The 24,010-nt window shown below is 37.2% G+C and overlaps 15 non-coding genes across 15 annotated transcripts; all 15 read right to left on the bottom strand.

Annotated features, from left to right (window-relative positions):
- Positions 1-1,115: 1,115 nt before the first annotated feature.
- TRNAR-UCU (transfer RNA arginine (anticodon UCU)) lies at positions 1,116-1,206 on the bottom strand. The gene is given in 2 exon segments: positions 1,116-1,151; positions 1,170-1,206. It is a non-coding gene; the product is annotated as a tRNA-Arg (tRNA).
- A 327-nt stretch (positions 1,207-1,533) lies between these two features.
- On the bottom strand, positions 1,534-1,606 carry TRNAK-UUU (transfer RNA lysine (anticodon UUU)). Its single transcript has one exon. It is a non-coding gene; the product is annotated as a tRNA-Lys (tRNA).
- Positions 1,607-3,124: 1,518 nt separating this feature from the next.
- TRNAR-UCU (transfer RNA arginine (anticodon UCU)) lies at positions 3,125-3,215 on the bottom strand. Its single transcript is given in 2 exon segments — positions 3,125-3,160; positions 3,179-3,215. It is a non-coding gene; the product is annotated as a tRNA-Arg (tRNA).
- A 1,918-nt stretch (positions 3,216-5,133) lies between these two features.
- TRNAR-UCU (transfer RNA arginine (anticodon UCU)) lies at positions 5,134-5,224 on the bottom strand. Its single transcript is given in 2 exon segments — positions 5,134-5,169; positions 5,188-5,224. It is a non-coding gene; the product is annotated as a tRNA-Arg (tRNA).
- Positions 5,225-5,551: 327 nt separating this feature from the next.
- On the bottom strand, positions 5,552-5,624 carry TRNAK-UUU (transfer RNA lysine (anticodon UUU)). The gene has a single exon. It is a non-coding gene; the product is annotated as a tRNA-Lys (tRNA).
- Positions 5,625-7,142: 1,518 nt separating this feature from the next.
- Positions 7,143-7,233, bottom strand: TRNAR-UCU (transfer RNA arginine (anticodon UCU)). The gene is given in 2 exon segments: positions 7,143-7,178; positions 7,197-7,233. It is a non-coding gene; the product is annotated as a tRNA-Arg (tRNA).
- A 327-nt stretch (positions 7,234-7,560) lies between these two features.
- Positions 7,561-7,633, bottom strand: TRNAK-UUU (transfer RNA lysine (anticodon UUU)). The gene has a single exon. It is a non-coding gene; the product is annotated as a tRNA-Lys (tRNA).
- Positions 7,634-9,156: 1,523 nt separating this feature from the next.
- Positions 9,157-9,247, bottom strand: TRNAR-UCU (transfer RNA arginine (anticodon UCU)). Its single transcript is given in 2 exon segments — positions 9,157-9,192; positions 9,211-9,247. It is a non-coding gene; the product is annotated as a tRNA-Arg (tRNA).
- A 1,918-nt stretch (positions 9,248-11,165) lies between these two features.
- TRNAR-UCU (transfer RNA arginine (anticodon UCU)) lies at positions 11,166-11,256 on the bottom strand. The gene is given in 2 exon segments: positions 11,166-11,201; positions 11,220-11,256. It is a non-coding gene; the product is annotated as a tRNA-Arg (tRNA).
- Positions 11,257-11,583: 327 nt separating this feature from the next.
- Positions 11,584-11,656, bottom strand: TRNAK-UUU (transfer RNA lysine (anticodon UUU)). Its single transcript has one exon. It is a non-coding gene; the product is annotated as a tRNA-Lys (tRNA).
- A 3,537-nt stretch (positions 11,657-15,193) lies between these two features.
- Positions 15,194-15,284, bottom strand: TRNAR-UCU (transfer RNA arginine (anticodon UCU)). Its single transcript is given in 2 exon segments — positions 15,194-15,229; positions 15,248-15,284. It is a non-coding gene; the product is annotated as a tRNA-Arg (tRNA).
- Positions 15,285-15,611: 327 nt separating this feature from the next.
- TRNAK-UUU (transfer RNA lysine (anticodon UUU)) lies at positions 15,612-15,684 on the bottom strand. The gene has a single exon. It is a non-coding gene; the product is annotated as a tRNA-Lys (tRNA).
- A 5,959-nt stretch (positions 15,685-21,643) lies between these two features.
- TRNAK-UUU (transfer RNA lysine (anticodon UUU)) lies at positions 21,644-21,716 on the bottom strand. The gene has a single exon. It is a non-coding gene; the product is annotated as a tRNA-Lys (tRNA).
- Positions 21,717-23,234: 1,518 nt separating this feature from the next.
- Positions 23,235-23,325, bottom strand: TRNAR-UCU (transfer RNA arginine (anticodon UCU)). Its single transcript is given in 2 exon segments — positions 23,235-23,270; positions 23,289-23,325. It is a non-coding gene; the product is annotated as a tRNA-Arg (tRNA).
- A 327-nt stretch (positions 23,326-23,652) lies between these two features.
- Positions 23,653-23,725, bottom strand: TRNAK-UUU (transfer RNA lysine (anticodon UUU)). The gene has a single exon. It is a non-coding gene; the product is annotated as a tRNA-Lys (tRNA).
- Positions 23,726-24,010: the final 285 nt, after the last annotated feature.

Below are 24,010 nucleotides of genomic sequence, written 5' to 3' on the forward strand. Positions count from 1 at the left end.
TACCTACCAAATTACATACATTTTCACCAGTTTCTTTGGGAACTTCCTCTTGGGCATAGATTATGCAATGTTTTCAAAGCAAACAGTCTCTGTTTAAGTAGACTTTCTTTCACTGCCATTTTGGTAAATGTTTCTGGTGATGCAGACGCAGGCATTGCTTGTTACTGCTTCAATTAGTTATAAAATAAGAGGAGGGATAAAATTGACCCAGCTGGTGTTTGAACACAAAGCCTTTGAATGCTTTTGCTACATTCGTCTAGGACTCCAAGCCGCTATCCATTGCACTAGAGATCCGACCTGATTCAACACGGTGATCAGAGATTCACAAATAAAAAGATGACCTATCAGCTGTTGACCAACTTTATCAAGTTAATCGGACACTACCTTACATTTTGAACATTGAATTGGGTAAAAGATAATCAACAAACTACATGATACAGTTTGGGTAAGTCTTCTTAACCCTTGTCAAAGAATGTAGAAGACAGATGGGTATGTAATGACTTGATTAAGACTTTTTTGAAACATCTCGAATAGGACTCCCCATTCATTGGATCCTGAAAAGAGTATGCAATTGATATACCTTTTCTTTAACCAAGCCGCCTGAACAGGGACTTGAACCCTGGGCCCTCATATTAAAAGACTGATGCTCTCCCGACTGAGCTATCCAGGCTCGGAGAGGCCGCTCCACAAAATGACCTTATCAACATTTGGAAGTGTCCCAACTATCACTACGTTTCTTAAGATGGTTGCCGGTATTAAGTACTGAATACGCGGAATATAATAATGAATTGGTACTTCAAGCATTTGAAATCTCTTCAGTAAATTTAACCTTATTGTAAGTCCTGAAATTGCTACTATCTCATTTTTTTTGCTGACTTAGAAGTCATATGTTTTTATTGACATTGTAAAATTAAGGAAGGGCCCAAAATCTTACTTCTGAGTAAATTACATTTTCATAAGTACAGCTGCCAATTTCCTCTTCTGCAAAGATTGCGTAATTTGAATAGTATCTATTTAAAATAGACTTCCTTTCACTGCCCTTTTTGGTGAAGCAGAAGCATGCATGCACTGTATATTACTCTTTTAAACAGTTATGAAATAAATAGGGATAAAACTGACTCTGGTGGGATTCGAACCCACAACCTTTGAATATCTTTTTTACATTCTCCTAGAAGTCCAATGCGCTATCCATTGCGCCACAGAGCCAATACGCTCTAATTAGGTGCAGAGATATTCTGAAATGAAATAATGTTGATCAGCTTTATAAAGTTCATTTGATACTATAACCATGGATTTATTTTGAATATTGAATTGGGGAAATTATATTCACCGTCTCAAGTTACATGATACCTTAGGTAAGTCTACGTACGACTTAAGTTTAGTCAAATGGCACATGATATATGAGGCAGATGTGCATTTCACAACTCCATGAAAGACGTTTTTGCAATTTTAGTAATGGAATATCTTATTCGTCATGCAGGGGAACACAAAAAGAGCATCCAATTAGAGTAATTTTTCTTTAAAGGAAGCAACCGCCTGAACAGGGACTTGAACCCTGGACCCTCAGATTAAAAGTCTGATGCTCTACCGACTGAGCTATCCAGGCTCTGCTATATTCTGTCTTAAAATCAGCTAAACAAATGTGGACGTACACTGACCTACACTCTATGTATTAATATGGTTACATATATTAGCAATCAAATTTGTAGAGTTTAATAACAAATTGATGTTTTAACCCCTTCCATGCTCATGACGAGCTCAGCTCTTCGTGCAGTACACTTGTCGTGTGCTTATGACGAGCTGAGCTCGTCATGAACAATGGATTTACAGATCATTCAGCACAGGAGGAAAATCTCCTGTAGCATTGAAGGTGTTAAGCATTTGAAATTTCAGCAGCACACGTAATCCATTTTAAATCCTGAAATTTGTACTATCTCATTTTCGGCTGACTTAGAAATCATGTGTCTAAAATGACATTGTGAAATCAATAAAGTGCCAAATACTATTACTACCTACTAAATTACATACATTTTCAGCAGTATCTTTGGGAATTTCCTCTTGGGCATAGATTATGCAATGTTTTCAAAGCAAACAGTCTCTGTTTAAGTAGACTTTCTTTCACTGCCATTTTGGTAAATGTTTCTGGTGATGCAGACGCAGGCATTGCTTGTTACTGTTTCAATTAGTTATAAAATAAGAGGAGGGATAAAATTGACCCAGCTGGTGTTTGAACACAAAGCCTTTGAATGCTTTTGCTACATTCGTCTAGGACTCCAAGCCGCTATCCATTGCACTAGAGATCCGACCTGATTCAACACGGTGATCAGAGATTCACAAATAAAAAGATGACCTATCAGCTGTTGACCAACTTTATCAAGTTAATCGGACACTACCTTACATTTTGAACATTGAATTGGGTAAAAGATTATCAACAAACTACATGATACAGTTTGGGTAAGTCTTCTTAACCCTTGTCAAAGAATGTAGAAGACAGATGGGTATGTAATGACTTGATTAAGACTTTTTTGAAACACCTCTAATAGGACTCCCCATTCATTGGATCCTGAAAAGAGTATGCAATTGATATACCTTTTCTTTAACCAAGCCGCCTGAACAGGGACTTGAACCCTGGGCCCTCAGATTAAAAGACTGATGCTCTCCCGACTGAGCTATCCAGGCTCGGAGAGGCCGCTCCACAAAATGACCTTATCAACATTTGGAAGTGTCCCAACTATCACTACGTTTCTTAAGATGGTTGCCGGTATTAAGTACTGAATACGAGGAATATAATAATGAATTGGTACTTCAAGCATTTGAAATCTCTTCAGTAAATTTAACCTTATTGTAAGTCCTGAAATTGCTACTATCTCATTTTTTTTGCTGACTTAGAAGTCATATGTTTTTATTGACATTGTAAAATGAAGGAAGGGCCCAAAAACTTACTTCTGAGTAAATTACATTTTCATAAGTACAGCTGCCAATTTCCTCTTCTGCAAAGATTGCGTAATTTGAATAGTATCTATTTAAAATAGACTTCCTTTCACTGCCCTTTTTGGTGAAGCAGAAGCATGCATGCACTGTTTATTACTCTTTTAAACAGTTATGAAGTAAATAGGGATAAAACTGACTCTGGTGGGATTTGAACCCACAACCTTTGAATATCTTTTTTACATTCACCTAGAAGTCCAATGCGCTATCCATTGCGCCACAGAGCCAATACGCTCTGATTAGGTGCAGAGATATTCTGAAATGAAATAATGTTGATCAGCTTTATAAAGTTCATTTGATACTATAACCATGGATTTATTTTGAATATTGAATTGGGGAAATTATATTCACCGTCTCAAGTTACATGATACCTTAGGTAAGTCTACGTACGACTTAAGTTTAGTCAAATGGCACATGATATATGAGGCAGATGTGCATTTCACAACTCCATGAAAGACGTTTTTGCAATTTTAGTAATGGAATATCTTATTCGTCATGCAGGGGAACACAAAAAGAGCATCCAATTAGAGTAATTTTTCTTTAAAGGAAGCAACCGCCTGAACAGGGACTTGAACCCTGGACCCTCAGATTAAAAGTCTGATGCTCTACGGACTGAGCTATCCAGGCTCTGCTATACTCTGTCTTAAAATCAGCTAAACAAATGTGGACGTACACTGACCTACACTCTGTGTATTAATATGGTTACATATATTAGCAATCAAATTTGTAGAGTTTAATAACAAATTGATGTTTTAACCCCTTCCATGCTCATGACGAGCTCAGCTCGTCGTGCAGTACACTTGTCGTGTGCTTATGACGAGCTGAGCTCGTCATGAACAATGGATTTACAGATCATTCAGCACAGGAGGAAAATCTCCTGTAGCATTGAAGGTGTTAAGCATTTGAAATTTCAGCAGCACACGTAATCCATTTTAAATCCTGAAATTTGTACTATCTCATTTTCGGCTGACTTAGAAATCATGTGTCTAAAATGACCTTGTGAAATCAATAAAGTGCCAAATACTATTACTACCTACTAAATTACATACATTTTCAGCAGTTTCTTTGGGAACTTCCTCTTGGGCATAGATTATGCAATGTTTTCAAAGCAAACAGTCTCTGTTTAAGTAGACTTTCTTTCACTGCCATTTTGGTAAATGTTTCTGGTGATGCAGACGCAGGCATTGCTTGTTACTGCTTCAATTAGTTATAAAATAAGAGGAGGGATAAAATTGACCCAGCTGGTGTTTGAACACAAAGCCTTTGAATGCTTTTGCTACATTCGTCTAGGACTCCAAGCCGCTATCCATTGCACTAGAGATCCGACCTGATTCAACACGGTGATCAGAGATTCACAAATAAAAAGATGACCTATCAGCTGTTGACCAACTTTATCAAGTTAATCGGACACTACCTTACATTTTGAACATTGAATTGGGTAAAAGATAATCAACAAACTACATGATACAGTTTGGGTAAGTCTTCTTAACCCTTGTCAAAGAATGTAGAAGACAGATGGGTATGTAATGACTTGATTAAGACTTTTTTGAAACATCTCGAATAGGACTCCCCATTCATTGGATCCTGAAAAGAGTATGCAATTGATATACCTTTTCTTTAACCAAGCCGCCTGAACAGGGACTTGAACCCTGGGCCCTCAGATTAAAAGACTGATGCTCTCCCGACTGAGCTATCCAGGCTCGGAGAGGCCGCTCCACAAAATGACCTTATCAACATTTGGAAGTGTCCCAACTATCACTACGTTTCTTAAGATGGTTGCCGGTATTAAGTACTGAATACGCGGAATATAATAATGAATTGGTACTTCAAGCATTTGAAATCTCTTCAGTAAATTTAACCTTATTGTAAGTCCTGAAATTGCTACTATCTCATTTTTTTTGCTGACTTAGAAGTCATATGTTTTTATTGACATTGTAAAATTAAGGAAGGGCCCAAAATCTTACTTCTGAGTAAATTACATTTTCATAAGTACAGCTGCCAATTTCCTCTTCTGCAAAGATTGCGTAATTTGAATAGTATCTATTTAAAATAGACTTCCTTTCACTGCCCTTTTTGGTGAAGCAGAAGCATGCATGCACTGTTTATTACTCTTTTAAACAGTTATGAAATAAATAGGGATAAAACTGACTCTGGTGGGATTCGAACCCACAACCTTTGAATATCTTTTTTACATTCACCTAGAAGTCCAATGCGCTATCCATTGCGCCACAGAGCCAATACGCTCTAATTAGGTGCAGAGATATTCTGAAATGAAATAATGTTGATCAGCTTTATAAAGTTCATTTGATACTATAACCATGGATTTATTTTGAATATTGAATTGGGGAAATTATATTCACCGTCTCAAGTTACATGATACCTTAGGTAAGTCTACGTACGACTTAAGTTTAGTCAAATGGCACATGATATATGAGGCAGATGTGCATTTCACAACTCCATGAAAGACGTTTTTGCAATTTTAGTAATGGAATATCTTATTCGTCATGCAGGGGAACACAAAAAGAGCATCCAATTAGAGTAATTTTTCTTTAAAGGAAGCAACCGCCTGAACAGGGACTTGAACCCTGGACCCTCAGATTAAAAGTCTGATGCTCTACCGACTGAGCTATCCAGGCTCTGCTATATTCTGTCTTAAAATCAGCTAAACAAATGTGGACGTACACTGACCTACACTCTATGTATTAATATGGTTACATATATTAGCAATCAAATTTGTAGAGTTTAATAACAAATTGATGTTTTAACCCCTTCCATGCTCATGACGAGCTCAGCTCTTCGTGCAGTACACTTGTCGTGTGCTTATGACGAGCTGAGCTCGTCATGAACAATGGATTTACAGATCATTCAGCACAGGAGGAAAATCTCCTGTAGCATTGAAGGTGTTAAGCATTTGAAATTTCAGCAGCACACGTAATCCATTTTAAATCCTGAAATTTGTACTATCTCATTTTCGGCTGACTTAGAAATCATGTGTCTAAAATGACATTGTGAAATCAATAAAGTGCCAAATACTATTACTACCTACTAAATTACATACATTTTCAGCAGTATCTTTGGGAATTTCCTCTTGGGCATAGATTATGCAATGTTTTCAAAGCAAACAGTCTCTGTTTAAGTAGACTTTCTTTCACTGCCATTTTGGTAAATGTTTCTGGTGATGCAGACGCAGGCATTGCTTGTTACTGTTTCAATTAGTTATAAAATAAGAGGAGGGATAAAATTGACCCAGCTGGTGTTTGAACACAAAGCCTTTGAATGCTTTTGCTACATTCGTCTAGGACTCCAAGCCGCTATCCATTGCACTAGAGATCCGACCTGATTCAACACGGTGATCAGAGATTCACAAATAAAAAGATGACCTATCAGCTGTTGACCAACTTTATCAAGTTAATCGGACACTACCTTACATTTTGAACATTGAATTGGGTAAAAGATTATCAACAAACTACATGATACAGTTTGGGTAAGTCTTCTTAACCCTTGTCAAAGAATGTAGAAGACAGATGGGTATGTAATGACTTGATTAAGACTTTTTTGAAACATCTCTAATAGGACTCCCCATTCATTGGATCCTGAAAAGAGTATGCAATTGATATACCTTTTCTTTAACCAAGCCGCCTGAACAGGGACTTGAACCCTGGGCCCTCAGATTAAAAGTCTGATGCTCTCCCGACTGAGCTATCCAGGCTCGGAGAGGGCGCTCCACAAAATGACCTTATCAACATTTGGAAGTGTCCCAACTATCACTACGTTTCTTAAGATGGTTGCCGGTATTAAGTACTGAATACGCGGAATATAATAATGAATTGGTACTTCAAGCATTTGAAATCTCTTCAGTAAATTTAACCTTATTGTAAGTCCTGAAATTGCTACTATCTAATTTTTTTTGCTGACTTAGAATTCATATGTTTTTATTGACATTGTAAAATTAAGGAAGGGCCCAAAATCTTACTTCTGAGTAAATTACATTTTCATAAGTACAGCTGCCAATTTCCTCTTCTGCAAAGATTGCGTAACTTGAATAGTATCTATTTAAAATAGACTTCCTTTCACTGCCCTTTTTGGTGAAGCAGAAGCATGCATGCACTGTTTATTACTCTTTTAAACAGTTATGAAATAAATAGGGATAAAACTGACTCTGGTGGGATTCGAACCCACAACCTTTGAATATCTTTTTTACATTCACCTAGAAGTCCAATGCGCTATCCATTGCGCCACAGAGCCAATACACTCTGATGAGGTGCAGAGATATTCTGAAATGAAATAATGTTGATCAGCTTTATAAAGTTCATTTGATACTATAACCATGGATTTATTTTGAATATTGAATTGGGGAAATTATATTCACCGTCTCAAGTTACATGATACCTTAGGTAAGTCTACGTACGACTTAAGTTTAGTCAAATGGCACATGATATATGAGGCAGATGTGCATTTCACAACTCCATGAAAGACGTTTTTGCAATTTTAGTAATGGAATATCTTATTCGTCATGCAGGGGAACACAAAAAGGGCATCCAATTAGAGTAATTTTTCTTTAAAGGAAGCAACCGCCTGAACAGGGACTTGAACCCTGGACCCTCAGATTAAAAGTCTGATGCTCTACCGACTGAGCTATCCAGGCTCTGCTATACTCTGTCTTAAAATCAGCTAAACAAATGTGGACGTACACTGACCTACACTCTGTGTATTAATATGTTTACATATATTAGCAATCAAATTTGTAGAGTTTAATAACAAATTGATGTTTTAACCCCTTCCATGCTCATGACGAGCTCAGCTCGTCGTGCAGTACACTTGTCGTGTGCTTATGACGAGCTGAGCTCGTCATGAACAATGGATTTACAGATCATTCAGCACAGGAGGAAAATCTCCTGTAGCATTGAAGGTGTTAAGCATTTGAAATTTCAGCAGCACACGTAATCCCTTTTAAATCCTGAAATTTGTACTATCTCATTTTCGGCTGACTTAGAAATCATGTGTCTAAAATGACCTTGTGAAATCAATAAAGTGCCAAATACTATTACTACCTACTAAATTACATACATTTTCAGCAGTTTCTTTGGGAACTTCCTCTTGGGCATAGATTATGCAATGTTTTCAAAGCAAACAGTCTCTGTTTAAGTAGACTTTCTTTCACTGCCATTTTGGTAAATGTTTCTGGTGATGCAGACGCAGGCATTGCTTGTTACTGTTTCAATTAGTTATAAAATAAGAGGAGGGATAAAAATGACCCAGCTGGTGTTTGAACACAAAGCCTTTGAATGCTTTTGCTACATTCGTCTAGGACTCCAAGCCGCTATCCATTGCACTAGAGATCCGACCTGATTCAACACGGTGATCAGAGATTCACAAATAAAAAGATGACCTATCAGCTGTTGACCAACTTTATCAAGTTAATCGGACACTACCTTACATTTTGAACATTGAATTGGGTAAAAGATAATCAACATGTCAAACTACATGATACAGTTTGGGTAAGTCTTCTTAACCCTTGTCAAAGAATGTAGAAGACAGATGGGTATGTAATGACTTGATTAACACTTTTTTGAAACATCTCGAATAGGACTCCCCATTCATTGGATCCTGAAAAGAGTATGCAATTGATATACCTTTTCTTTAACCAAGCCGCCTGAACAGGGACTTGAACCCTGGGCCCTCAGATTAAAAGACTGATGCTCTCCCGACTGAGCTATCCAGGCTCGGAGAGGCCGCTCCACAAAATGACCTTATCAACATTTGGAAGTGTCCCAACTATCACTACGTTTCTTAAGATGGTTGCCGGTATTAAGTACTGAATACGCGGAATATAATAATGAATTGGTACTTCAAGCATTTGAAATCTCTTCAGTAAATGTAACCTTATTGTAAGTCCTGAAATTGCTACTATCTAATTTTTTTTGCTGACTTAGAAGTCATATGTTTTTATTGACATTGTAAAATGAAGGAAGGGCCCAAAAACTTACTTCTGAGTAAATTACATTTTCATAAGTACAGCTGCCAATTTCCTCTTCTGCAAAGATTGCGTAATTTGAATAGTATCTATTTAAAATAGACTTCCTTTCACTGCCCTTTTTGGTGAAGCAGAAGCATGCATGCACTGTTTATTACTCTTTTAAACAGTTATGAAGTAAATAGGGATAAAACTGACTCTGGTGGGATTTGAACCCACAACCTTTGAATATCTTTTTTACATTCACCTAGAAGTCCAATGCGCTATCCATTGCGCCACAGAGCCAATACGCTCTGATTAGGTGCAGAGATATTCTGAAATGAAATAATGTTGATCAGCTTTATAAAGTTCATTTGATACTATAACCATGGATTTATTTTGAATATTGAATTGGGGAAATTATATTCACCGTCTCAAGTTACATGATACCTTAGGTAAGTCTACGTACGACTTAAGTTTAGTCAAATGGCACATGATATATGAGGCAGATGTGCATTTCACAACTCCATGAAAGACGTTTTTGCAATTTTAGTAATGGAATATCTTATTCGTCATGCAGGGGAACACAAAAAGAGCATCCAATTAGAGTAATTTTTCTTTAAAGGAAGCAACCGCCTGAACAGGGACTTGAACCCTGGACCCTCAGATTAAAAGTCTGATGCTCTACGGACTGAGCTATCCAGGCTCTGCTATACTCTGTTTTAAAATCAGCTAAACAAATGTGGACGTACACTGACCTACACTCTGTGTATTAATATGGTTACATATATTAGCAATCAAATTTGTAGAGTTTAATAACAAATTGATGTTTTAACCCCTTCCATGCTCATGACGAGCTCAGCTCGTCGTGCAGTACACTTGTCGTGTGCTTATGACGAGCTGAGCTCGTCATGAACAATGGATTTACAGATCATTCAGCACAGGAGGAAAATCTCCTGTAGCATTGAAGGTGTTAAGCATTTGAAATTTCAGCAGCACACGTAATCCATTTTAAATCCTGAAATTTGTACTATCTCATTTTCGGCTGACTTAGAAATCATGTGTCTAAAATGACATTGTGAAATCAATAAAGTGCCAAATACTATTACTACCTACTAAATTACATACATTTTCAGCAGTATCTTTGGGAATTTCCTCTTGGGCATAGATTATGCAATGTTTTCAAAGCAAACAGTCTCTGTTTAAGTAGACTTTCTTTCACTGCCATTTTGGTAAATGTTTCTGGTGATGCAGACGCAGGCATTGCTTGTTACTGTTTCAATTAGTTATAAAATAAGAGGAGGGATAAAATTGACCCAGCTGGTGTTTGAACACAAAGCCTTTGAATGCTTTTGCTACATTCGTCTAGGACTCCAAGCCGCTATCCATTGCACTAGAGATCCGACCTGATTCAACACGGTGATCAGAGATTCACAAATAAAAAGATGACCTATCAGCTGTTGACCAACTTTATCAAGTTAATCGGACACTACCTTACATTTTGAACATTGAATTGGGTAAAAGATTATCAACAAACTACATGATACAGTTTGGGTAAGTCTTCTTAACCCTTGTCAAAGAATGTAGAAGACAGATGGGTATGTAATGACTTGATTAAGACTTTTTTGAAACATCTCTAATAGGACTCCCCATTCATTGGATCCTGAAAAGAGTATGCAATTGATATACCTTTTCTTTAACCAAGCCGCCTGAACAGGGACTTGAACCCTGGGCCCTCAGATTAAAAGTCTGATGCTCTCCCGACTGAGCTATCCAGGCTCGGAGAGGGCGCTCCACAAAATGACCTTATCAACATTTGGAAGTGTCCCAACTATCACTACGTTTCTTAAGATGGTTGCGGGTATTAAGTACTGAATACGCGGAATATAATAATGAATTGGTACTTCAAGCATTTGAAATCTCTTCAGTAAATTTAACCTTATTGTAAGTCCTGAAATTGCTACTATCTCATTTTTTTTGCTGACTTAGAATTCATATGTTTTTATTGACATTGTAAAATTAAGGAAGGGCCCAAAATCTTACTTCTGAGTAAATTACATTTTCATAAGTACAGCTGCCAATTTCCTCTTCTGCAAAGATTGCGTAACTTGAATAGTATCTATTTAAAATAGACTTCCTTTCACTGCCCTTTTTGGTGAAGCAGAAGCATGCATGCACTGTTTATTACTCTTTTAAACAGTTATGAAATAAATAGGGATAAAACTGACTCTGGTGGGATTCGAACCCACAACCTTTGAATATCTTTTTTACATTCACCTAGAAGTCCAATGCGCTATCCATTGCGCCACAGAGCCAATACACTCTGATGAGGTGCAGAGATATTCTGAAATGAAATAATGTTGATCAGCTTTATAAAGTTCATTTGATACTATAACCATGGATTTATTTTGAATATTGAATTGGGGAAATTATATTCACCGTCTCAAGTTACATGATACCTTAGGTAAGTCTACGTACGACTTAAGTTTAGTCAAATGGCACATGATATATGAGGCAGATGTGCATTTCACAACTCCATGAAAGACGTTTTTGCAATTTTAGTAATGGAATATCTTATTCGTCATGCAGGGGAACACAAAAAGAGCATCCAATTAGAGTAATTTTTCTTTAAAGGAAGCAACCGCCTGAACAGGGACTTGAACCCTGGACCCTCAGATTAAAAGTCTGATGCTCTACCGACTGAGCTATCCAGGCTCTGCTATACTCTGTCTTAAAATCAGCTAAACAAATGTGGACGTACACTGACCTACACTCTGTGTATTAATATGGTTACATATATTAGCAATCAAATTTGTAGAGTTTAATAACAAATTGATGTTTTAACCCCTTCCATGCTCATGACGAGCTCAGCTCTTCGTGCAGTACACTTGTCGTGTGCTTATGACGAGCTGAGCTCGTCATGAACAATGGATTTACAGATCATTCAGCACAGGAGGAAAATCTCCTGTAGCATTGAAGGTGTTAAGCATTTGAAATTTCAGCAGCACACGTAATCCATTTTAAATCCTGAAATTTGTACTATCTCATTTTCGGCTGACTTAGAAATCATGTGTCTAAAATGACATTGTGAAATCAATAAAGTGCCAAATACTATTACTACCTACTAAATTACATACATTTTCAGCAGTATCTTTGGGAATTTCCTCTTGGGCATAGATTATGCAATGTTTTCAAAGCAAACAGTCTCTGTTTAAGTAGACTTTCTTTCACTGCCATTTTGGTAAATGTTTCTGGTGATGCAGACGCAGGCATTGCTTGTTACTGTTTCAATTAGTTATAAAATAAGAGGAGGGATAAAATTGACCCAGCTGGTGTTTGAACACAAAGCCTTTGAATGCTTTTGCTACATTCGTCTAGGACTCCAAGCCGCTATCCATTGCACTAGAGATCCGACCTGATTCAACACGGTGATCAGAGATTCACAAATAAAAAGATGACCTATCAGCTGTTGACCAACTTTATCAAGTTAATCGGACACTACCTTACATTTTGAACATTGAATTGGGTAAAAGATAATCAACATGTCAAACTACATGATACAGTTTGGGTAAGTCTTCTTAACCCTTGTCAAAGAATGTAGAAGACAGATGGGTATGTAATGACTTGATTAAGACTTTTTTGAAACATCTCGAATAGGACTCCCCATTCATTGGATCCTGAAAAGAGTATGCAATTGATATACCTTTTCTTTAACCAAGCCGCCTGAACAGGGACTTGAACCCTGGGCCCTCAGATTAAAAGACTGATGCTCTCCCGACTGAGCTATCCAGGCTCGGAGAGGCCGCTCCACAAAATGACCTTATCAACATTTGGAAGTGTCCCAACTATCACTACGTTTCTTAAGATGGTTGCCGGTATTAAGTACTGAATACGCGGAATATAATAATGAATTGGTACTTCAAGCATTTGAAATCTCTTCAGTAAATTTAACCTTATTGTAAGTCCTGAAATTGCTACTATCTCATTTTTTTTGCTGACTTAGAAGTCATATGTTTTTATTGACATTGTAAAATTAAGGAAGGGCCCAAAATCTTACTTCTGAGTAAATTACATTTTCATAAGTACAGCTGCCAATTTCCTCTTCTGCAAAGATTGCGTAATTTGAATAGTATCTATTTAAAATAGACTTCCTTTCACTGCCCTTTTTGGTGAAGCAGAAGCATGCATGCACTGTATATTACTCTTTTAAACAGTTATGAAATAAATAGGGATAAAACTGACTCTGGTGGGATTCGAACTCACAACCTTTGAATATCTTTTTTACATTCACCTAGAAGTCCAATGCGCTATCCATTGCGCCACAGAGCCAATACGCTCTAATTAGGTGCAGAGATATTCTGAAATGAAATAATGTTGATCAGCTTTATAAAGTTCATTTGATACTATAACCTTGGATTTATTTTGAATATTGAATTGGGGAAATTATATTCACCGTCTCAAGTTACATGATACCTTAGGTAAGTCTACGTACGACTTAAGTTTAGTCAAATGGCACATGATATATGAGGCAGATGTGCATTTCACAACTCCATGAAAGACGTTTTTGCAATTTTAGTAATGGAATATCTTATTCGTCATGCAGGGAAACACAAAAATAGCATCCAATTAGAGTAATTTTTCTTTAAAGGAAGCAACCGCCTGAACAGGGACTTGAACCCTGGACCCTCAGATTAAAAGCTAGATGCTCTACCGACTGAGCTATCCAGGCTCTGCTATAGTCTGTCTTAAAATCAGCTAAACAAATGTGGACGTACACTGACCTACACTCTATGTATTAATATGGTTACATATATTAGCAATCAAATTTGTAGAGTTTAATAACAAATTGATGTTTTAACCCCTTCCATGCTCATGACGAGCTCAGCTCTTCGTGCAGTACACTTGTCGTGTGCTTATGACGAGCTGAGCTCGTCATGAACAATGGATTTACAGATCATTCAGCACAGGAGGAAAATCTCCTGTAGCATTGAAGGTGTTAAGCATTTGAAATTTCAGCAGCACACGTAATCCATTTTAAATCCTGAAATTTGTACTATCTCATTTTCGGCTGACTTAGAAATCATGTGTCTAAAATGACATTGTGAAATCAATAAAGTGCCAAATACTATTACTACCTACTAAATTACATACATTTTCAGCAGTTTCTTTGGGAACTTCCTCTTGGGCATAGATTATGCAATGTTTTCAAAGCAAACAGTCTCTGTTTAAGTAGACTTTCTTTCACTGCCATTTTGGTAAATGTTTCTGGTGATGCAGACGCAGGCATTGCTTGTTACTGTTTCAATTAGTTATAAAATAAGAGGAGGGATAAAATTGACCCAGCTGGTGTTTGAACACAAAGCCTTTGAATGCTTTTGCTACATTCGTCTAGGACTCCAAGCCGCTATCCATTGCACTAGAGATCCGACCTGATTCAACACGGTGATCAGAGATTCACAAATAAAAAGATGACCTATCAGCTGTTGACCAACTTTATCAAGTTAATCGGACACTACCTTACATTTTGAACATTGAATTGGGTAAAAGATAATCAACATGTCAAACTACATGATACAGTTTGGGTAAATCTTCTTAACCCTTGTCAAAGAATGTAGAAGACAGATGGGTATGTAATGACTTGATTAAGACTTTTTTGAAACATCTCGAATAGGACTCCCCATTCATTGGATCCTGAAAAGAGTATGCAATTGATATACCTTTTCTTTAACCAAGCCGCCTGAACAGGGACTTGAACCCTGGGCCCTCAGATTAAAAGTCTGATGCTCTCCCGACTGAGCTATCTAGGCTCGGAGAGGGCGCTCCACAAAATGACCTTATCAACATTTGGAAGTGTCCCAACTATCACTACGTTTCTTAAGATGGTTGCCGGTATTAAGTACTGAATACGCGGAATATAATAATGAATTGGTACTTCAAGCATTTGAAATCTCTTCAGTAAATTTAACCTTATTGTAAGTCCTGAAATTGCTACTATCTCATTTTTTTTGCTGACTTAGAATTCATATGTTTTTATTGACATTGTAAAATTAAGGAAGGGCCCAAAATCTTACTTCTGAGTAAATTACATTTTCATAAGTACAGCTGCCAATTTCCTCTTCTGCAAAGATTGCGTAACTTGAATAGTATCTATTTAAAATAGACTTCCTTTCACTGCCCTTTTTGGTGAAGCAGAAGCATGCATGCACTGTTTATTACTCTTTTAAACAGTTATGAAATAAATAGGGATAAAACTGACTCTGGTGGGATTCGAACCCACAACCTTTGAATATCTTTTTTACATTCACCTAGAAGTCCAATGCGCTATCCATTGCGCCACAGAGCCAATACACTCTGATGAGGTGCAGAGATATTCTGAAATGAAATAATGTTGATCAGCTTTATAAAGTTCATTTGATACTATAACCATGGATTTATTTTGAATATTGAATTGGGGAAATTATATTCACCGTCTCAAGTTACATGATACCTTAGGTAAGTCTACGTACGACTTAAGTTTAGTCAAATGGCACATGATATATGAGGCAGATGTGCATTTCACAACTCCATGAAAGACGTTTTTGCAATTTTAGTAATGGAATATCTTATTCGTCATGCAGGGGAACACAAAAAGAGCATCCAATTAGAGTAATTTTTCTTTAAAGGAAGCAACCGCCTGAACAGGGACTTGAACCCTGGACCCTCAGATTAAAAGTCTGATGCTCTACCGACTGAGCTATCCAGGCTCTGCTATAGTCTGTCTTAAAATCAGCTAAACAAATGTGGACGTACACTGACCTACACTCTATGTATTAATATGGTTACATATATTAGCAATCAAATTTGTAGAGTTTAATAACAAATTGATGTTTTAACCCCTTCCATGCTCATGACGAGCTCAGCTCTTCGTGCAGTACACTTGTCGTGTGCTTATGACGAGCTGAGCTCGTCATGAACAATGGATTTACAGATCATTCAGCACAGGAGGAAAATCTCCTGTAGCATTGAAGGTGTTAAGCATTTGAAATTTAAGCAGCACACGTAATCCATTTTAAATCCTGAAATTTGTACTATCTCATTTTCGGCTGACTTAGAAATCATGTGTCTAAAATGACCTTGTGAAATCAATAAAGTGCCAAATACTATTACTACCTACTAAATTACATACATTTTCAGCAGTATCTTTGGGAATTTCCTCTTGGGCATAGATTATGCAATGTTTTCAAAGCAAACAGTCTCTGTTTAAGTAGACTTTCTTTCACTGCCATTTTGGTAAATGTTTCTGGTGATGCAGACGCAGGCATTGCTTGTTACTGTTTCAATTAGTTATAAAATAAGAGGAGGGATAAAATTGACCCAGCTGGTGTTTGAACACAAAGCCTTTGAATGCTTTTGCTACATTCGTCTAGGACTCCAAGCCGCTATCCATTGCACTAGAGATCCGACCTGATTCAACACGGTGATCAGAGATTCACAAATAAAAAGATGACCTATCAGCTGTTGACCAACTTTATCAAGTTAATCGGACACTACCTTACATTTTGAACATTGAATTGGGTAAAAGATAATCAACATGTCAAACTACATGATACAGTTTGGGTAAGTCTTCTTAACCCTTGTCAAAGAATGTAGAAGACAGATGGGTATGTAATGACTTGATTAAGACTTTTTTGAAACATCTCGAATAGGACTCCCCATTCATTGGATCCTGAAAAGAGTATGCAATTGATATACCTTTTCTTTAACCAAGCCGCCTGAACAGGGACTTGAACCCTGGGCCCTCAGATTAAAAGACTGATGCTCTCCCGACTGAGCTATCCAGGCTCGGAGAGGCCGCTCCACAAAATGACCTTATCAACATTTGGAAGTGTCCCAACTATCACTACGTTTCTTAAGATGGTTGCCGGTATTAAGTACTGAATACGCGGAATATAATAATGAATTGGTACTTCAAGCATTTGAAATCTCTTCAGTAAATGTAACCTTATTGTAAGTCCTGAAATTGCTACTATCTAATTTTTTTTGCTGACTTAGAAGTCATATGTTTTTATTGACATTGTAAAATGAAGGAAGGGCCCAAAAACTTACTTCTGAGTAAATTACATTTTCATAAGTACAGCTGCCAATTTCCTCTTCTGCAAAGATTGCGTAATTTGAATAGTATCTATTTAAAATAGACTTCCTTTCACTGCCCTTTTTGGTGAAGCAGAAGCATGCATGCACTGTTTATTACTCTTTTAAACAGTTATGAAGTAAATAGGGATAAAACTGACTCTGGTGGGATTTGAACCCACAACCTTTGAATATCTTTTTTACATTCACCTAGAAGTCCAATGCGCTATCCATCGCGCCACAGAGCCAATACGCTCTGATTAGGTGCAGAGATATTCTGAAATGAAATAATGTTGATCAGCTTTATAAAGTTCATTTGATACTATAACCATGGATTTATTTTGAATATTGAATTGGGGAAATTATATTCACCGTCTCAAGTTACATGATACCTTAGGTAAGTCTACGTACGACTTAAGTTTAGTCAAATGGCACATGATATATGAGGCAGATGTGCATTTCACAACTCCATGAAAGACGTTTTTGCAATTTTAGTAATGGAATATCTTATTCGTCATGCAGGGGAACACAAAAAGAGCATCCAATTAGAGTAATTTTTCTTTAAAGGAAGCAACCGCCTGAACAGGGACTTGAACCCTGGACCCTCAGATTAAAAGTCTGATGCTCTACGGACTGAGCTATCCAGGGTCTGCTATACTCTGTCTTAAAATCAGCTAAACAAATGTGGACGTACACTGACCTACACTCTGTGTATTAATATGGTTACATATATTAGCAATCAAATTTGTAGAGTTTAATAACAAATTGATGTTTTAACCCCTTCCATGCTCATGACGAGCTCAGCTCGTCGTGCAGTACACTTGTCGTGTGCTTATGACGAGCTGAGCTCGTCATGAACAATGGATTTACAGATCATTCAGCACAGGAGGAAAATCTCCTGTAGCATTGAAGGTGTTAAGCATTTGAAATTTCAGCAGCACACGTAATCCATTTTAAATCCTGAAATTTGTACTATCTCATTTTCGGCTGACTTAGAAATCATGTGTCTAAAATGACCTTGTGAAATCAATAAAGTGCCAAATACTATTACTACCTACTAAATTACATACATTTTCAGCAGTTTCTTTGGGAACTTCCTCTTGGGCATAGATTATGCAATGTTTTCAAAGCAAACAGTCTCTGTTTAAGTAGACTTTCTTTCACTGCCATTTTGGTAAATGTTTCTGGTGATGCAGACGCAGGCATTGCTTGTTACTGCTTCAATTAGTTATAAAATAAGAGGAGGGATAAAATTGACCCAGCTGGTGTTTGAACACAAAGCCTTTGAATGCTTTTGCTACATTCGTCTAGGACTCCAAGCCGCTATCCATTGCACTAGAGATCCGACCTGATTCAACACGGTGATCAGAGATTCACAAATAAAAAGATGACCTATCAGCTGTTGACCAACTTTATCAAGTTAATCGGACACTACCTTACATTTTGAACATTGAATTGGGTAAAAGATAATCAACAAACTACATGATACAGTTTGGGTAAGTCTTCTTAACCCTTGTCAAAGAATGTAGAAGACAGATGGGTATGTAATGACTTGATTAAGACTTTTTTGAAACATCTCGAATAGGACTCCCCATTCATTGGATCCTGAAAAGAGTATGCAATTGATATACCTTTTCTTTAACCAAGCCGCCTGAACAGGGACTTGAACCCTGGGCCCTCAGATTAAAAGACTGATGCTCTCCCGACTGAGCTATCCAGGCTCGGAGAGGCCGCTCCACAAAATGACCTTATCAACATTTGGAAGTGTCCCAACTATCACTACGTTTCTTAAGATGGTTGCCGGTATTAAGTACTGAATACGCGGAATATAATAATGAATTGGTACTTCAAGCATTTGAAATCTCTTCAGTAAATTTAACCTTATTGTAAGTCCTGAAATTGCTACTATCTCATTTTTTTTGCTGACTTAGAATTCATATGTTTTTATTGACATTGTAAAATTAAGGAAGGGCCCAAAATCTTACTTCTGAGTAAATTACATTTTCATAAGTACAGCTGCCAATTTCCTCTTCTGCAAAGATTGCGTAACTTGAATAGTATCTATTTAAAATAGACTTCCTTTCACTGCCCTTTTTGGTGAAGCAGAAGCATGCATGCACTGTTTATTCCTCTTTTAAACAGTTATGAAATAAATAGGGATAAAACTGACTCTGGTGGGATTTGAACCCAAAACCTTTGAATATCTTTTTTACATTCACCTAGAAGTCCAATGCGCTACCCATTGCGCCACAGAGCCAATACGCTCTGATTAGGTGCAGAGATATTCTGAAATGAAATAATGTTGATCAGCTTTATAAAGTTCATTTGATACTATAACCATGGATTTATTTTGAATATTGAATTGGGGAAATTATATTCACCGTCTCAAGTTACATGATACCTTAGGTAAGTCTACGTACGACTTAAGTTTAGTCAAATGGCACATGATATATGAGGCAGATGTGCATTTCACAACTCCATGAAAGACGTTTTTGCAATTTTAGTAATGGAATATCTTATTCGTCATGCAGGGGAACACAAAAAGAGCATCCAATTAGAGTAATTTTTCTTTAAAGGAAGCAACCGCCTGAACAGGGACTTGAACCCTGGACCCTCAGATTAAAAGTCTGATGCTCTACGGACTGAGCTATCCAGGGTCTGCTATACTCTGTCTTAAAATCAGCTAAACAAATGTGGACGTACACTGACCTACACTCTGTGTATTAATATGGTTACATATATTAGCAATCAAATTTGTAGAGTTTAATAACAAATTGATGTTTTAACCCCTTCCATGCTCATGACGAGCTCAGCTCGTCGTGCAGTACACTTGTCGTGTGCTTATGACGAGCTGAGCTCGTCATGAACAATGGATTTACAGATCATTCAGCACAGGAGGAAAATCTCCTGTAGCATTGAAGGTGTTAAGCATTTGAAATTTCAGCAGCACACGTAATCCATTTTAAATCCTGAAATTTGTACTATCTCATTTTCGGCTGACTTAGAAATCATGTGTCTAAAATGACCTTGTGAAATCAATAAAGTGTCAAATACTATTACTACCTACTAAATTACATACATTTTCAGCAGTTTCTTTGGGAACTTCCTCTTGGGCATAGATTATGCAATGTTTTCAAAGCAAACAGTCTCTGTTTAAGTAGACTTTCTTTCACTGCCATTTTGGTAAATGTTTCTGGTGATGCAGACGCAGGCATTGCTTGTTACTGCTTCAATTAGTTATAAAATAAGAGGAGGGATAAAATTGACCCAGCTGGTGTTTGAACACAAAGCCTTTGAATGCTTTTGCTACATTCGTCTAGGACTCCAAGCCGCTATCCATTGCACTAGAGATCCGACCTGATTCAACACGGTGATCAGAGATTCACAAATAAAAAGATGACCTATCAGCTGTTGACCAACTTTATCAAGTTAATCGGACACTACCTTACATTTTGAACATTGAATTGGGTAAAAGATAATCAACAAACTACATGATACAGTTTGGGTAAGTCTTCTTAACCCTTGTCAAAGAATGTAGAAGACAGATGGGTATGTAATGACTTGATTAAGACTTTTTTGAAACATCTCGAATAGGACTCCCCATTCATTGGATCCTGAAAAGAGTATGCAATTGATATACCTTTTCTTTAACCAAGCCGCCTGAACAGGGACTTGAACCCTGGGCCCTCAGATTAAAAGACTGATGCTCTCCCGACTGAGCTATCCAGGCTCGGAGAGGCCGCTCCACAAAATGACCTTATCAACATTTGGAAGTGTCCCAACTATCACTACGTTTCTTAAGATGGTTGCCGGTATTAAGTACTGAATACGCGGAATATAATAATGAATTGGTACTTCAAGCATTTGAAATCTCTTCAGTAAATTTAACCTTATTGTAAGTCCTGAAATTGCTACTATCTCATTTTTTTTGCTGACTTAGAATTCATATGTTTTTATTGACATTGTAAAATTAAGGAAGGGCCCAAAATCTTACTTCTGAGTAAATTACATTTTCATAAGTACAGCTGCCAATTTCCTCTTCTGCAAAGATTGCGTAACTTGAATAGTATCTATTTAAAATAGACTTCCTTTCACTGCCCTTTTTGGTGAAGCAGAAGCATGCATGCACTGTTTATTCCTCTTTTAAACAGTTATGAAATAAATAGGGATAAAACTGACTCTGGTGGGATTCGAACCCAAAACCTTTGAATATCTTTTTTACATTCACCTAGAAGTCCAATGCGCTACCCATTGCGCCACAGAGCCAATACACTCTGATGAGGTGCAGAGATATTCTGAAATGAAATAATGTTGATCAGCTTTATAAAGTTCATTTGATACTATAACCATGGATTTATTTTGAATATTGAATTGGGGAAATTATATTCACCGTCTCAAGTTACATGATACCTTAGGTAAGTCTACGTACGACTTAAGTTTAGTCAAATGGCACATGATATATGAGGCAGATGTGCATTTCACAACTCCATGAAAGACGTTTTTGCAATTTTAGTAATGGAATATCTTATTCGTCATGCAGGGGAACACAAAAAGAGCATCCAATTAGAGTAATTTTTCTTTAAAGGAAGCAACCGCCTGAACAGGGACTTGAACCCTGGACCCTCAGATTAAAAGTCTGATGCTCTACCGACTGAGCTATCCAGGCTCTGCTATACTCTGTCTTAAAATCAGCTAAACAAATGTGGACGTACACTGACCTACACTCTGTGTATTAATATGTTTACATATATTAGCAATCAAATTTGTAGAGTTTAATAACAAATTGATGTTTTAACCCCTTCCATGCTCATGACGAGCTCAGCTCGTCGTGCAGTACACTTGTCGTGTGCTTATGACGAGCTGAGCTCGTCATGAACAATGGATTTACAGATCATTCAGCACAGGAGGAAAATCTCCTGTAGCATTGAAGGTGTTAAGCATTTGAAATTTCAGCAGCACACGTAATCCATTTTAAATCCTGAAATTTGTACTATCTCATTTTCAGCTGACTTAGAAATCATGTGTCTAAAATGACCTTGTGAAATCAATAAAGTGCCAAATACTATTACTACCTACTAAATTACATACATTTTCAGCAGTTTCTTTGGGAACTTCCTCTTGGGCATAGATTATGCAATGTTTTCAAAGCAAACAGTCTCTGTTTAAGTAGACTTTCTTTCACTGCCATTTTGGTAAATGTTTCTGGTGATGCAGACGCAGGCATTGCTTGTTACTGCTTCAATTAGTTATAAAATAAGAGGAGGGATAAAATTGACCCAGCTGGTGTTTGAACACAAAGCCTTTGAATGCTTTTGCTACATTCGTCTAGGACTCCAAGCCGCTATCCATTGCACTAGAGATCCGACCTGATTCAACACGGTGATCAGAGATTCACAAATAAAAAGATGACCTATCAGCTGTTGACCAACTTTATCAAGTTAATCGGACACTACCTTACATTTTGAACATTGAATTGGGTAAAAGATAATCAACAAACTACATGATACAGTTTGGGTAAGTCTTCTTAACCCTTGTCAAAGAATGTAGAAGACAGATGGGTATGTAATGACTTGATTAAGACTTTTTTGAAACATCTCGAATAGGACTCCCCATTCATTGGATCCTGAAAAGAGTATGCAATTGATATACCTTTTCTTTAACCAAGCCGCCTGAACAGGGACTTGAACCCTGGGCCCTCAGATTAAAAGACTGATGCTCTCCCGACTGAGCTATCCAGGCTCGGAGAGGCCGCTCCACAAAATGACCTTATCAACATTTGGAAGTGTCCCAACTATCACTACGTTTCTTAAGATGGTTGCCGGTATTAAGTACTGAATACGCGGAATATAATAATGAATTGGTACTTCAAGCATTTGAAATCTCTTCAGTAAATTTAACCTTATTGTAAGTCCTGAAATTGCTACTATCTCATTTTTTTTGCTGACTTAGAATTCATATGTTTTTATTGACATTGTAAAATTAAGGAAGGGCCCAAAATCTTACTTCTGAGTAAATTACATTTTCATAAGTACAGCTGCCAATTTCCTCTTCTGCAAAGATTGCGTAACTTGAATAGTATCTATTTAAAATAGACTTCCTTTCACTGCCCTTTTTGGTGAAGCAGAAGCATGCATGCACTGTTTATTACTCTTTTAAACAGTTATGAAATAAATAGGGATAAAACTGACTCTGGTGGGATTCGAACCCACAACCTTTGAATATCTTTTTTACATTCACCTAGAAGTCCAATGCGCTATCCATTGCGCCACAGAGCCAATACACTCTGATGAGGTGCAGAGATATTCTGAAATGAAATAATGTTGATCAGCTTTATAAAGTTCATTTGATACTATAACCATGGATTTATTTTGAATATTGAATTGGGGAAATTATATTCACCGTCTCAAGTTACATGATACCTTAGGTAAGTCTACGTACGACTTAAGTTTAGTCAAATGGCACATGATATATGAGGCAGATGTGCATTTCACAACTCCATGAAAGACGTTTTTGCAATTTTAGTAATGGAATATCTTATTCGTCATGCAGGGGAACACAAAAAGAGCATCCAATTAGAGTAATTTTTCTTTAAAGGAAGCAACCGCCTGAACAGGGACTTGAACCCTGGACCCTCAGATTAAAAGTCTGATGCTCTACCGACTGAGCTATCCAGGCTCTGCTATAGTCTGTCTTAAAATCAGCTAAACAAATGTGGACGTACACTGACCTACACTCTATGTATTAATATGGTTACATATATTAGCAATCAAATTTGTAGAGTTTAATAACAAATTGATGTTTTAACCCCTTCCATGCTCATGACGAGCTCAGCTCTTCGTGCAGTACACTTGTCGTGTGCTTATGACGAGCTGAGCTCGTCATGAACAATGGATTTACAGATCATTCAGCACAGGAGGAAAATCTCCTGTAGCATTGAAGGTGTTAAGCATTTGAAATTTC

The sequence above is a fragment of the Lissotriton helveticus genome, chromosome 1_1 (assembly GCF_964261635.1).
Source record: "Lissotriton helveticus chromosome 1_1, aLisHel1.1, whole genome shotgun sequence".
In the NCBI taxonomy this organism is placed as follows: Eukaryota; Metazoa; Chordata; class Amphibia; order Caudata; family Salamandridae; genus Lissotriton; species Lissotriton helveticus.